The sequence below is a fragment of the Arvicanthis niloticus genome, chromosome 22, assembly GCF_011762505.2.
Source record: "Arvicanthis niloticus isolate mArvNil1 chromosome 22, mArvNil1.pat.X, whole genome shotgun sequence".
NCBI classification, from domain to species: domain Eukaryota; kingdom Metazoa; phylum Chordata; class Mammalia; order Rodentia; family Muridae; genus Arvicanthis; species Arvicanthis niloticus.
In genome coordinates, this window is record NC_133429.1 from 18,784,026 (window position 1) to 18,797,803 (window position 13,778).

Here is a 13,778-nt window from a genome sequence, read left to right on the forward strand (position 1 = left end):
TTATAAGAGAGCAGGCTGAGCAAGCCAGTGAGCAGCACTCCTCTATGGCCTCTGTATGCCAGGAGGCTGCCCTGTTTGAGTTCCTATCCTGACTTCCTTCACTTATGGACTATGGATGTGGAAGTATAAGCCAAATAAATCCTTTCCTCTCCAATTTGCTTTGCTCATGGTGTTTCATCAAAGCAATAGAAACCCTAAGACGTTTTTGCATGCCCAGTTCCCCCGTCTTCCACTCAGGTTCCTTTCCTCAGCTCAATTAAGTAAAATACCACTGAAACGTACACAATGCAGTCTGTGAGCGTGTCAGGGGGTCTATGCTCTGTAACTCCAGGTTACGCTAACAATCACAGCATAGCACCTCGAACAGTATTATCAAGTGTTGACGCCAACATATCGATCTTAAAGTTATACCAGCATATCACTGGGAGAAAATGTAAGGATAGGGGGATGGAAATGAAGGCCTCCTCAGCATCCTTTTAAGGAATTTGAGGTGCCATGCTGGGCCTTTAGGCCTCCTTGCCTGTCTAAGACCTGGCTAGCATGGTGGTGAACATTGTCCAGAAACAGTTCCTGGTGGCAGGAGGGAGAATGGAATCAGCAGGAGGTGGACTCCAGGTCTGAGAGAGAAGAGGAAAAGTCAATAAATGGAAATGACCTGGCTCTGTAGGCGATGGAATCTATTACTCAGAGATTAAGATGTCATAAAGAGCACACGTCAGCTCCAGACCTTGCAAAATGTTTTTTCCATCAATATCACTTCTGTCACCAGGAGAGGGAACTTTCCCCCTCCCAGGGTTGGAGCTGACCTACTTCTTGTCTTTCTTCTTTGGACCTCAAAAGCTGCCTCTTATATTTATTCATAAATACTAACAATGGCCAGCATGGATGAACACTTGCCTTGTATGAAATCTTTACAATTTGTCAGTCTTTCATTGACTGTTTGAATGAGCACACTCTATCTCAACATCTTGAGTATGAAGAAACCGAGGCATTGAGATATTAGGTACTAGGTCCTAGATTTCTTGGAAAAAGAGAACTGGGATTTGGACTCAGTTAACTTGAGGGCTGGGCCTGTAGCTCAGTGTATTGTGCTTTCCTTGCATGCATGATGCCCTAAATTCAAAGTCCAGTAGAGTCTTTTATCATCGAATAAATAGAAAGAAAAGAAGTGAAATGAATTTAGCTCATCGGTTCAAGATGATGATATTTAATATTTCCCAAAACTTCCCCTGCAAAGCCCATCCTGTACATGGGCAAGTGGAAACAGCAAAAGGTGTACTAGAAATTATCTTATATGTTTTTGCCTTTTTGCTCTCATAGTGAGGCTTCTAGAGGCTAAAGGGTGAAACACGAACGTTAAACCAAACTATAGCTGGGGGTGGCTAAATAAATTAGTATGATTCACAGCCAATGGCTATTTATTAACTAACCTTTGGAATACTGTGTCACACACAGGGTGTGGTACCACATCCTTTAGTAATCTCAACACGTGGGTGGCAGAGTCAGGTGGGTCTTTGTTAGTTCAAGGCCAGCTTGGTCTCCATAGACCAATTCTACATAGTTCTAGGCCACTTAGGACTACACAATGAGGCCCTGTTTCTAAACCGGGTGTGTGTGTGTGGGGGGGGGTAATGTTCAGAAGATTTTAAGTAGATAAGGTTATAAAGTGTACATATGTGTGATCACCATTTCAATAAGTTTCTATATACAGGAGCATATGCACATACTTAAGATATTTTCTATTGAAGATCATGGGTCCTTCTACTCTAGTAGTCAGATTCAATACAAACATTTATGTGATGCTTGGACTTCTTCCTCTTCCCTCTCCTCTTCTTTTCCCCTCTGCTCCCACCAGTTTTCACTCAAATTGTATTAAGATTTGAACTATTGGGAAGCTGTGTAAACTTTGGTCTAGCTAGAAAAGACAGGTCACTTAGGGTAGCCTTGACAAGGCTGTTTTTGATTCAAGCTCTCTGCTTCTTTGTTGACTAACAGGTAAAAAGGCTGTGCCACCAAAACAGACATAGCCACCTCAACTTCTATGTCCTCTCTGCCATGATGTACTGCACTTCCCAACTATGTACCAGAGTAAACCTCTCCACTTAAGTTACTGCCAAAGATGTTTTGTCACAGTAATGTAAAAGTAACTGATACATATTCCGATAGGAATCTTTAAAGAGGCTTCTCAAATTCAAGAAGAACCCAAGGCTTGAAGCTAGGGCCATCTGAATGAAACTCGTTGTGATGATGTCTTCTTCTCTTCCTTTTTTTCCTTCCTTCCTTCCTTCCTTCCTTCCTTCCTTCCTTCCTTCCTTCCTTCCTTCCTCCTTTCCTGTGTCCCTTCCTTCCTTATTAAAAATAGAGAGCTCAGTACACAGAATTTTTTTCTTAAATTATTGGATATAAAGTTGCTGCTGTCATGTCCAGTCACCCTGAACATTTGTGAGAGTTCTACAGATGAGTGTGCCATCCTGCATAATCATAGTTAAGCCAACACTAAGAAATCAACATTGTTGTATCTCCACTGTCTACACGTTGGATCCCATATGAGGTAGACCAGTTGTCCCTTCACAATTAAGGGATCTGGAATGAAGCTGTTTATGATTGGGCTTCTGTCTTTTTCTCTCTTGTTTTGAAACTTTCTAGGTCTTTCTTAGTCTTTTATGACGCTGACTATTTCAAAGGCCATTTATGTTGTAAGATGATCCTCCATTTGGGACTTTCTGTGTTTCCCATAACTACAGTCAGGCCATTCATTGTCAGCAGGGCATGGCACCAGGGTCATGCTGGGGTCCTTTTGCTGCATCATGTCAGGTGAACCATGACTTCAGCTGGCCATGTTCTTTTAATCTCTTGCTGAAGGATGCATCTGCCAGAGCTGTGGTTGCTATTTGTAATTTCTAAGTATATGGGGAAGGTAGTTTAAAGTATATAAATATCTTTTTGTGTGTGAGTTTTCTACTTAGTCATTTAACTATGTGGACTCATGACTTCCTGCTTTATATTCAGTGGGTTATATTGTGCTTCTGATGATATCGCTTTCTTTAATTTATTTAATTTTTTGAGTCTGTCTCATGTATCCAAGGTTTGCCTTCATCTCACTACATAGCTAAAGATGATTTTGAACTTCTGATCCTTCTACCTCTGCCTCCCAAGTGCTGGGATTACAGACATGCACTACCACACTCAATTCACGTGATAGTGGCACTAGAACCTGGAGATTTGTGTGGGGTAGGCTAATACTCTTCAAGTAAGCTACATCCCTAACCCAAGCCATCATTATTTTGTCCACATTTTATCAGTTTCACTAGTAGATGAAGCACACTTCTTCAATGGCTTCCTAAAAAGATGGTTTATGGGCAACCCACCCTGATTGTGCTCTTCCTCATTCTGATCTTCCTGAGGATCCATCAGAGGTGTGATGTTAGACTCTCAGAATGCCAGGGCCCTGTCCTATCTTTTAAGGGATCCAGGGCAACATGAGGAATGTAGGACATACTCAATGTTAGAAGCCCTTTCACACAAAGGGGCAGGCTTGAGTGAAGCTCATCTCGGGTCTTGGGTTTCTTTGGGGGAGCACACTCAAGGGCCAGCAAATTGGAGGCAGCTATGAGAAAAGATGTTCCTATTTTTAATGAAAAGTTCTTTGGCCACCACTGAGGAAGCACTTTCTTTTTGTGATAAAGAGTGGGCTCAGAGAAGAGGGAGGGCACGAGAAGAAAAGTCATTAAAAGGAAAAAAAAAAACTTAGAGAATTCAGACTCATCCTTGGAACTCAAGTTCTCAGTTGCCATTCCTGGCATGTGCTATGTGTAATATTTATCAAATAGTTATATATTAAATAGTTATGTATACATACCATTTATTTATAAGTACATGTATTTAATATATTATATTATTTTTATTAAGCTGTATCTTGTTTTGGGAAATTTGGTTTCTTCGTTAATTTATTTACTTTACATCTCCGATGGAGCTTCCCCTTCCTCCTCTCCTTCTACCTCCCCTCCCCATGCCCTTTTCTCCTCAGAGAAGGGGAGGCCTCCCATGAATATCAACCTGTCTTGGCATATCAAGTTGTAGTGGTACTGAGAGTATCTTCTTCCACTGAGGCTACACAAGGCCATCCAGTTAGGGGAAAGGGATCCAGAGGCAGGCAACAGAGTAAGATAGCCCCTACTCCTGCTGTTAGAAGCCCCACATGAGGACCAAGCTGTGCTTCTGTTACATATGTGTAAGGGGACAAGTCTGTCCCATGCATGCTTTCTGATTGGTGGTTCAGTTTCTGTGAGTCCCTATGGGCCAGGTTAGTTGATTCTGTTGATTTTCTTGTGGTGTCCTTGACCTCTCTGGCTCTTTCAATCCTTCCTTGTCCTCTTCCACAAGATTCCCTGAGCTCAGACTACTGTTTGGCTGTGGGTCTTTGCTTTGGAAATCAATTTGGTGGTTTCTCAGAAATGTGGAATAGTTCTACCTCAAGACCCAGCTATACAACTCCTGAGCAGATACCCAAAAGATGCCCCACCATACCACAAGGACACTTGCTCAACTATGTTCATAGCAACTTTATTTTTAATAGCCAGAAACTAGAAACAACCTAGATATCCCTCAACTGAAGAATGGATAAAGAAAATATGGAACATTTACACAATGGAATATTACTCAGCTATTTAAAACAATAACATCATGAAATTTGCATGCCAAGGGATGGAACTCAGTCATATCATCCTGAGTGAGGCAACCCAGACGCAGAAAGGTAAAACATGATATGTACTCACTTATAAGTGGACATTAGCCACAAGGTACAGGATAACCATGTACAATCTACAGACCCAAAGAAGCTGAGTAACAAGGAAGGCCCAAGGGAGGATGTGTGAATATCACTGAAAAGGAGAAATAAAATAGACATCTGGGGTGAACAGAGGGAGAGAACTGGATGGGAAAAGGGGTAGAGGGGGGCAGGAGGGATCAAGTGTGAGAAGGATGGTAGGAGAAAGAACAGAAGTGGGGGGTATGTATCTCTGAGACAAGCTAGATACCTAGGACAATAGAAACTCATAAGAATGTATGAGGGTGACCCTAGCTAAGACTCTTAGCTAGGATATTGACTCTTATAAGACTCTTAGAGGATATTGAACATGGGTAACCAGAGAAGACTCCTAGTAGAGGTTTGGGGACAGCAACCCAGCCACAAAATCTTCAACCAACAATTTTCCCTGCCTACAAGAAGAACGGGGGGGGGGGGGGTAAAGAGGGAACAGAAAATGAAGGACTGACCAACCAATGACTGGTGGAACTTGAGTCCCATGCCATGTGAGAAAGCCTTCCCCTGGCACTATTAATAATATTCTACTATCCTTGCCAACAGGAGGTTAGCATAACACTCATCTGAGTGGCTTCACCCAGCAGCTGGTCAGCTTTCTACTGTTGTAAGAAAATGCCTGAAGCAAACAATTTACAAGGAAGAGAGGTTTAGTTTGGATCTTAGTTTCAGAGCTTTCAGGTGGGCTCACCTCAACCTATCACCGTCAGCCTGTGGAGGAGTGAATCATTATAGGACCACATGCTGGAGGAGGTACTCACCCCAGGGTGGCCAGGGAATGAGAGGAAGGAAAAGGCAGGGTCTCAATATCCCCTTAAAGGACACACTCCCAACCCAGTGGCTTCCTGCCACCTGGCCCCTTTTCTAAAACTTTCTGCCTCCTCCCACTGGTACCACAGGCTGACAATCCAACTGTTTGTTTACACGTGGACTTTGATGAACATTTACAGCCTAAATGATGACATCCCAAAGCAAGTCACCAAAGTCTTAACAAGGCTGAACTTCTTGGAGAATAGACATCTCGTAAAGGTTTTTTTTTTTTTTTTCTTTAAAAATAACTTCAATTTTAATTTATTAACTCATCTGATAAAATATGCAGAACACACAGCTTAGCATTTTAAACCACCTTTGAGTAGAGTTTAGTCTGTTCACATCGATGAGTAAACGTCCCAACTATCTCCAGAAACTTCTTCACAGTGCAGAGGAGGGGCTGGAGACAGGCTCGGCTTTTAAGATAATACATCAACACGAAGATCTCCCAGCCAACTAACATCCCCAAACTTCCTCGCTTTAATTTTATGTCTTTGAGTGTTTTGCCCATAGGTAAGCATACAACGTGCACCCAGTACCCAAGGAGATCAGAAGAGGACATTAGATCCCCTAAAATTGGAGTTACAGATGGTGGTGAGCCACCATGTGGGTGCTAGGAATCAAATCTAGGTCTTCTCCGAGAGCAGCATGTGTTCCTAGCTGCTGCACCATTTCTGTAACCTCCAGCTCCCTGATTTCAGTGATAAATAATCCTAACAGTTACACTGATGCAAATGCATGCCAGGCATTGAGCTAGCCACTCCATAGATAGTCTCAGTTAATCTTTAAATAGATACTATTATTATCTTCATCTCTCAGATGAGAAAATGGAAGCCTATAAAATCTAGGAAGCTTGCCAGATCACACAGATGCCAGGAGCTGGTGTCAGCAATCCAATCCAGTGGGTCTGCATGGGAGCCCAGGGTTGTCAGAAGACCATCACAGAGGCTAGAGAGATGGCTCGGTGGTTAAGAACATTGACTGCTCTTCCAGAGGACTGGGGTTCAATTCTCAGCTCCCACATGGCAGCTCACAACTTTCTGTAACTCCAGATTCAGAGGATCTAACACATTCACACAGAAATACATGCAGGCAAAGCACCAGTGCATATAAAGTAAAAATAAATCATCTTAAAAATGCAATTTATGTCATACAGGAGTAGCATTAGAGAACAGGATACAGGTTACTTCTCTCTCATTTACAAATGTCAACTTCATTACTTTTAATTTAAATGCATAAAAAAGACTCATTAAGTATTGAGGCACTTTTCCTTTAATGGTTAAATGAAAAAAATAGAAATGTTCTCTCTTGGGTAGAGCTGCAGAGAAATGTCCTGTTTGTCCTCAGCAGAAACTTGAAGAGGAGTTCAGTGTTTCCCTTAGACTTCTGCTCTATCAGAAGATTTTTCCAAGTATCGGTTTTAAAAACAAAACCAACGAAACAAAACAAAACAAAACTCTTTTTGTTCTCTCTCTCTCCCTCCCCCTCTCTCTCTCTCTCTCTCTCTCTCTCTCTCTCTCACACACACACACACACACACACACACACAAAGAGGATCCCACAACTGAGTTGTATCCATGTATCCAGCTTACCCCTGGAATGTGTGTCGCAAGCTCCAGGCGGCCCCTGCAATTCTGCGACATGTGATGTCCATGGAGGGTTCTGGAAAGAGTCGCGTCATGGAGGGTTGGTCTGTTCTGTTTGTTTTCCTCAGCAGTAGAACTCTCAAGGCAGCAAGAAACACCAACCTCACCACAAACAGCCCCTTTTCATGCCAATTATACAGTTGTTCCTCTAAGAAATGAGTGAAGTCCCCATAAAAGACAGCAATAAAAAAAAATAACATCAGTAATTCTGTGAATCGGCTTTCCAGGGCTTGTTGAGAGAATTGGTCATAAATAATCTCCAGCTTCCTTGCCATAAAAAAACCCTTTCAGATTGTTGATCTCATATAACAAATAAACTCACATGGAATGGATAAGATTGGAGGTAACGGAATCTTCCCAAGGCTTCCTCAGTCTTCATGATTAGTTTCTTACTTAGCTCCCTGAAAACCCCATGTCTCAGTGACTTCACCCAGACCAGCTATGAAACCTACTGGTTCCTCAGCAACTTCTGGAGATGGTGGCCTTGCCGCTCTGCGTCGGGTGTTGCTGTTGGGCCGGCCACACCGGCTATCCCACACCGAATGCATCCAATATGGCGGAAGCCCAGGGTGATGGTCAGGTGACCCGAGTAGGGTCCCAGTTTGCCCTAAGACCTGAGTACGTACTGGTTGTGATGATTTCCTTACCTAGCTTTCTGGATGTGTGAGTTTTTCAGTTGAAAACCAGCCTCACCCCCACCCCCACCCCACCCCTGCCTGTTGACGTATCCTGATCATATCGCACTTTTTCAAATTAGAGAGATCCTAACACCATTGTCTACAGATGATTCATAATCTCTCCCAAATATGTTCTTTCCCAAGTGTTGAGTATTTGTGCCTTAGATCACTTAGATCACGCCATTGTAATTCTTTAATCCCCCCTAATCCTTTGCTAGCTTCTTAATCTATTCTTTAGGTCTTATCAGCTCTTTAGAATAAAAATTCTGTAAAGCAGGGCTGGTAAGGCCACTTTTACAGAACACTAGCTTTCCAAGTCACATCTTGGACTTGAGACCAGACAGGGTCTGGGCTGAAGCCTTTTCTCCCACTATAGTCAGAGGGGTGTGTCCTGGCTCTGAATACCCACAGTACTCCCTCCAGGACTGTTCCCTTGCACCTGGTACCTTTTCTCAGGTAGTTCTGGATCTGCACCGGCATACGTTATAGACCCTGAGTCTGTTTCCCTTTGGCTTTCCATCCCTGTTTGTTCTAATGGGTTAGACATGGTGGAACCATGGTCATCTTGGTTCTCATCCCTAGCCCCAGGTCTGCTCAGTAAATATTGAGTGGTGTGGTTTTATGTATTCAATGCCCAGCCTCTTCAGACTGGTGTAGGAACACTGTGCCAGAGGACTTGTGAAGCCAAAAGACAAATACCTGTTACTTTCCTAAAGAGTCAGTATCATAGTAAGTCATCCTAAGCATCCTTCTTATACACAGTTATACACACATACACATTCACACTTACACACACATACTTGTACATATTCACACACTCTTACAAATATACACAGACTTACACAGTAAACATGCGTGCACATTCATGCACACTTATACAGTTTTACACTCATGAGTACACAGAGTAACACACACATACGTACATACTTTTACAGGCTCACACACTCATACAAATATTACATATACACTCTTTTATATGCACATCCACACACACTTAAACACACTTACACAGTCTTACACACATGTGCACACACCACAGTAATACACACTTCCACAGGCTCACACTTTTACACAAACACTACATACATTTATACCCTGACACATTTACACAATCATACATTCATTCTTTTATTTACAATCACAAATGTTTGCACACACATTCACACACACATTTACATACTCACTTACATATGCATTCACACAAATGCAAACATACAGTTACACACACATACTCACACACACATTGATTCTCTTTCCCTGTTTTATTTTTCACCATTTCACCCACCAGCTCACCGTCCATTTTGTCTCTGTTTCTTCCTATGTTAATTATATGTCTTCCCTATTTGCTAACAGAATGCCACTCTACAAAGTGGTGGTGTTTCCTGTTTTAGTCACTGATATCCCCAGGGATTTTTAAAAAAATGCCTGGGGGAGCAGAAACGTAAGGAAAATATTTCTGGAATGAAGACAGATTAATGACAATGCCTTGATCAAATAGATAAATAACCATAATTAACAAGAAAGGGGTTAACAAAGTGCTCTTAACCTGGGGCTATGATTTGGGTTTGCTTTTTGAAGTAGAGAGTGTGAGGGATCTGGGAAGGGGGAAGCCACGTGTTCCCTCACTTTCTTACCTGCTCTGGTCAGGGTCACATCACTCTGCTGGCCAGTGGACTAAGAAAATTGAAGGTCTGTATAATATAGGCCAGGGAAGTTAGTAGGAGTGTCCTTTCCACTTTGCTTATCTCCTTTGGCTGTGGCCATGGAAACGTGATGACGAGGCACAAGGTGGAAACATTGAGGATCTCTGGGTACCCAAAAGGAAGCTTCCTGTGGTTTCTATGGGAAAAGCTCTTCATTGTGGTAGAGCACTTAACTCTGGGGATGTATTTGTTACTGTACCATGCTTACTAAGTTACAACAGACCCTGACCAATAAACATTACCAATTACCAATAAACAGACATAAAGAAATTCAGTCTCCTGAGTAATTCTTTCCTAGAAAGTATTTGATGATACATTTAATGAGGTACTAGCACCTTGTTCATGAGTGGAAGTATATATGAATACTGCCCAGGCAATGACCTATGCAGAAACCAGAGACTGTGAAATGAACACAAAATATCCAGCTAGAAGGCAGAATATACAAATATCTAGAGAGAATATCTTGTGTATTGTATAAATGCATCACCTGTCAATTAAAAAGCCTATGGCCTATGGCTTAAGCAGGAAATAGGAGGTGGGATGTCCAGGAGGCAGAGAGAATTCTGGGATAGAGCACAGGTAACTTATTTTAATGTAGATTAAAATAATTGGGTTATTTTAGTTGTGATCTTATCAGAGTAGAACCTAGCTATATGGCCAATATATTTTGAATCTGAGTCTTAGTTCTGGGAGCTTGGGACTGGAAGGAAGAACCGGACCTAACTTCTACACAAATACGTGTTGTGACACTGTTGAGTCTGAACTTTAGCAAAGCCACTTTTGGCCCTTGAACAAGTAAATTTGCACCCCTGTGCCTGAGTTCCTTAGCTATATGTAAGGATGATTCCATCAGCTACCTGCCGAGATTGCTTGAGGTTCAGATAAACCAAAATATGGAAAGTACCAGATCAGATCAGAGCTTGACCCATGATGCCTTCCTTAGGAGATGTTATCAACTGTTGTCATTGTTATTGATGTTGTTGTTGTTATTATTATTATTATTATTATTATTATTATTATTATTATTATTATTATTGAAGAACATACTTCAGTGGGCAGAACCTGAATGGACACAACAGAAGAACATATTAGCCCACGATTAGGGCTCCATATATAGCCCTCCTGACCTAGAAATAACTGTTTTGGAGTGTCTACCTCAAAGCCAAATAACTACTTACTAGTGAATGGGAGGATGAAGAAGAGAAGGGAAGACCCTGCATCCTCTGTATCCTCCAGACAGACAATACTGACAGCTGCCCATCCAGCTCCTTTGACATAACTAAAATTATAACAACGGCAATGCTGATAACTCTCCCTCATATAAACTCACTGATTCTATACCACTCTGATTGAGACACCGTTCCTACCCACTCTCTACACTTGATGAAAAGACAGGGGAGTGAAGTCACTCTGCCAGGACCCTGTACGTGATGGGCAATGTGGCTGGGCTTTAGGACCTGCACTGTGACACAAAGGGCACAGAAGGGGTCTGGAGGTAAGGAAGGCCAGAAATGAATCACAACTTCACATTTGCTTATCAACTGACTTACAGGCAACAGCTTAACCTCTCGAGTCATTACTTCTGGGTCTCTGAAATTATGTGACAATTAGTAACTCTGCTAATATAATGTGGCTATCATTCCAAACAATACTAACAAATAGTGATACTATCCACCCCTTGCGGGGGGTGTTAAAGACTGGCTGGGCCAAGCGGCTTCTCAGTAAATGTTGGCTGTTTCCGGGTAGTGTTGTATGTGACTGGCCTCTGTGTCTGCAGTAGGGTGTTGGCATGGTGGAATGTTCTGTGTGTCTCTTCTGCTCTCCCCTGGGATTTGTGGTGGGGCCTGCTTCCTGGTCTAACATGATATAGTTCTGTCACTATAATTACCCATAAAGTGAAGAGTTCAGCTCATAGTTTCAGCCCGTTATCTGAGAGACCCATTGCTGTTAGGCCCTGGATCTGGCTTCCGGTTTGCTATGGAGGTGTGTGGATCACCCCAGGGCTAAGGAGCAAAGGAAGGAAAGAAAAGGTGGCGATTAAAGAGCCAGCTCAGATTGACAAATTGCTTGCCTTGCAAACACACAAGACCAGAATTTGATGTCAGAAGCTACTTTTTAAAAAAAGCTGGACATGATGGTAAATATTTGTAATCCCAGGGCTGGGGGAACAGTAACAAGCAGTTACCCTAGGGTTTGTTGGCCAACTAGCTTAGCCTATATGTCCAGTTCTAGGCCAGGAAAAATTCTATCTCTAAACAAAACAAAAATAGTGGATGGTACAAGAGAAATAATACTTAGTGCATGTACATACTTACTCTCTCTCTCTCTCTTTCTCTATCTCTTTCTCTCTCTCTTTCTCTCTTTCACACACACATGCACACACGCACACACACACACACACACACACACACACACACACACACACACACACACACGGGAGGGAGAGACTATGAGAGAGACAGAGACTGAAGGTTCTTCAATCTCCTTTAACGGTAGGTAAGTCCTCAAGGACCTGGGAAGGGGAGCATTTACCATCCAAATGCCAGGGGTGAGCAAAAGCAACCTCTTCTCAGGACACACAGCAGCTGGCAGGCTCAGCCTGTGCAGGCGTTTTGTCAGAAGGCCCAGTTCTCATCTCCACCCTCAGAAACCTGCCAAGCCTTCCTCCGGGTTAGGCCACCCTGACCTCCATCTGTGGGTAAAAGAGGAGGACGCTAGCAATTCAAGAAGCCTCTGCTGCTGGACGCCAGGGCTTCTGCTCCTCAAGACGGCAGCCCTGAAGCCAAAAAGCTAGCAAAGTGTTTCTGAATCATCTTCAGCAACAAGAAATGTTCTGCAAGACTGTGGCAACAGAGTCCGTTTTGACTGTTCAGATTCCAATCCTTTGAAAACCCAAGAGCTACCAATGACCACACCATATGGGAGTGGGTGGAGGAGGGGTGCCTTGTCCTGCTATTGGATTGGGTCTAAAATAGTTGGTCTCACCCTGTTAAAAAGAACATTATTTGGCAAAAGGAGTTTAAAAGGTCACACTGGCTTCTATCTGGAATTTTTTAAAATTTAATTTACTTTCTTTACTTATTCACTTTACATCCTGCTCACTCCCACTGCCCCGCCACACCTTCCCACAATCCTTTCCTCCTCCCTCCTCCCTCCTCCCTCCTCCCTCCTCCCTCCTCCCTCCTCCTTCCTCCCCTTCTCCTCTGAGCAGATGAGTACCCCCTGGGTATCCCCTCACCCTGGCACTTCAGTCTCTGCGAGGCTAGGTGCTTCCTCTCCCACTGAGGCCAGACAAGGCAGCCCAGCTAGTAAAACATAGCCCATGTACATATGAAGATGAAGCTGCACATCTGGTACATATGTGTAGGGAGGCCTAGGTCCAGCCTGTGTATGTTCTTTGATTGATAGTTCAGACTCTGAGAGTCCCAAGGATCCAGGTTAGTTGACCCTATTGGTCTTCCTGCGGGGCCTATTGCTATTCTTCCATAAGAGTCCCCAAGCTCCATCCACTGTTTGGCTGTGGGTATCTGTATAAAATAGTCATAAAATACAGATGGAGGGAGGGAACTAGGAGGGAGGGATAGACGGAGGGGAATGAGGAATTCAGGATTGGGTGTGGGGAAGGACAGGAGAGATGGCCATGAAAAGGAATGGAAATCTGCAACTGATCGGGGTGAGGAGGAAGAGAGCATCTCCAGGACGAGACAGGGACCTGGGATAAGGAGGCACCCAAGAATCAGTGGGGGTGACTTAGCTGTGACTCACAACATTGGTGATAGGAACCTGAAGAGGCCACCCCTGTAACCAGACAGGAACCCCTTTGGAGTGATAGGGACATCAACCCACCCACAAAACTTTTAATCCAAAATTTATCCTGTCTACATGTAATACAGGCATGGGGGATGGAGGAGAAAGTGAGGGAATGGCTAACCAATAACTGGCCCAATAACTTGAGATCCATCCCACAGGCAAGCACCAACCCCTAACACTATTAAGGATACTCTGTTATGCTTACAGACAGGAGCACAGTGTCCTCTGAGAGGTTCCACCCAGCAGCTGACTCGGACAGATATCTGGGAACTCTGAAACCGGGTCACCGTAGAAACGGCTCCAGTGAGTGAAA